Here is a 1,591-nt window from a genome sequence, read left to right as displayed (position 1 = left end):
CAGGATCCTATCCAGAGAAGCAGCCAACCAGAGGTGGAAGCAGATATGAAGACATGGAAAGAGGGAGCAGCTGAGGACTCTGGACTCATGGAAAGAGAAGGGCTGGGTGCTGGCGGCCAGGAGTAATCATTGCAATAAAAAGATGGTGGAAAGCCTATGTTCTCCCATGTAACTATCACTCAGTTCACAATAAAACCTTTCAAATAGAGAGCATTCCAATTGCGGGACAGTGTGGAAAGTGTATAGCAAAGACATGATGGAAATCATCAGAAATCGTGAACTTGATGCTAATAGGAGATACAATTGTGTAAGTAGATTAGGACCAAATTTTAAGGATTTTTTTTTTTTTTTTTTTTTTTTGCTATATGAAGGAGTTTGAATAGGTAGTCAAAGTAAATGGCAACCCATTTGCAACCATTTTCTTTCTGTATTCAGGTGTTTCATATGCTTCCTTCTTCTATTATTATGCAGGTTGAAAAATAGAGCTAGCCATACTTCTTCCGTTTTTTGAGATGAATTTGTCACATATTTCTATAATCTAATTCATTTAGCAGCCTGATATTATGGTTCTCTGTATGTAAAATTGCTCTTTGGCATGAAGAAAAGCCATGACTAATTCAAAGGAAGCTATTAGAGTGGAAGTTCGGAACTATAAAGCAATTGAAAAATATAGACTTAAAAGTTAAAAAAAAAAAAAAAGTATTCAAAAGAAAAATATGTGTGTCAATTACTGAGAGCATGAATGTTATTTTTATGAAAGACAAGTTCTGTCTTTTATGCCTGTGCTATTTTTCTCTATGCCAAAGAGACTATCAGGATTGATGGACCATCTCAAGTGGAGAAGAATATTCAAAATTATGCAGAATTGTACCAGCCCCCCTCTAAAAGTCCCCAGATACCACATAAATTTATTTTTGGAGTTAACAGAACCATCTGAATAGAAGAAGCATCATGATATCTGATTAGTTATTTAATCAGTACAGAATGCATGTACTTTTAAAATTATTTTTTGTAACTCAAGTTAGTTTTTGTACAAAAGCTTTACTTCAAAATAACAAATTCTTTTATTATTTGACATTGTTGTTAAGTGCTGTGGAGTCAGTTCCTACCCATAACGACCCTGTATAAGGTTTCTTCCTAGGAGTGGCTGGTGAGCTTGAACCACTGACCGTTAGAGTTCAAACTGACTTTTCAGTCCAGTGTATTAACCCACAGTACCACACCAGGGCTCTATTTGGCACTGTTAGTGCCTCCTGTTTTCATTATAAGCAGGGCTTCTATTTCAAAGAAGGTTGCTCTACAGAATTTTACCATATTATCCAATCAAAAGTGCATGATTATTCTCCACCAGCAGGGAAAGTTATCTATTACTGGTCCACACACTGAGGGGCCAACAGAAATGAATAAATGTTATGGATACTAAACAATAAGCAGAAGAAAATTTTGTCAGCAGGCCTAGTGAACTTAGACTTGTTTGTAGCAAGCATTTATCACTTAACTTGCTGGAATTGTGATCAGTGGAAAGACTAGGTAGCTACCTTCATGTAGTGCAGCTGTATCTGAAATATCACAAGTGGGTGACATCAACAAA

General features: G+C 36.2%; 1 protein-coding gene across 1 annotated transcript in view; it reads left to right on the top strand.

The window, feature by feature from the left end:
- The window catches only part of NDST3 (N-deacetylase/N-sulfotransferase (heparan glucosaminyl) 3), a 382,934-nt gene that overhangs the window by 204,821 nt on the left and 176,522 nt on the right, over positions 1-1,591 (top strand). The gene's annotated exons all lie outside the window — the stretch shown is intronic.

The sequence above is a fragment of the Chrysochloris asiatica genome, unplaced genomic scaffold (assembly GCF_000296735.1).
Source record: "Chrysochloris asiatica unplaced genomic scaffold, ChrAsi1.0 scaffold00288, whole genome shotgun sequence".
Taxonomy (NCBI): Eukaryota; Metazoa; Chordata; class Mammalia; order Afrosoricida; family Chrysochloridae; genus Chrysochloris; species Chrysochloris asiatica.
The sequence above is the reverse complement of the archived record's forward strand: the minus strand, read 5'-3'. Positions and strand labels throughout refer to the sequence as shown.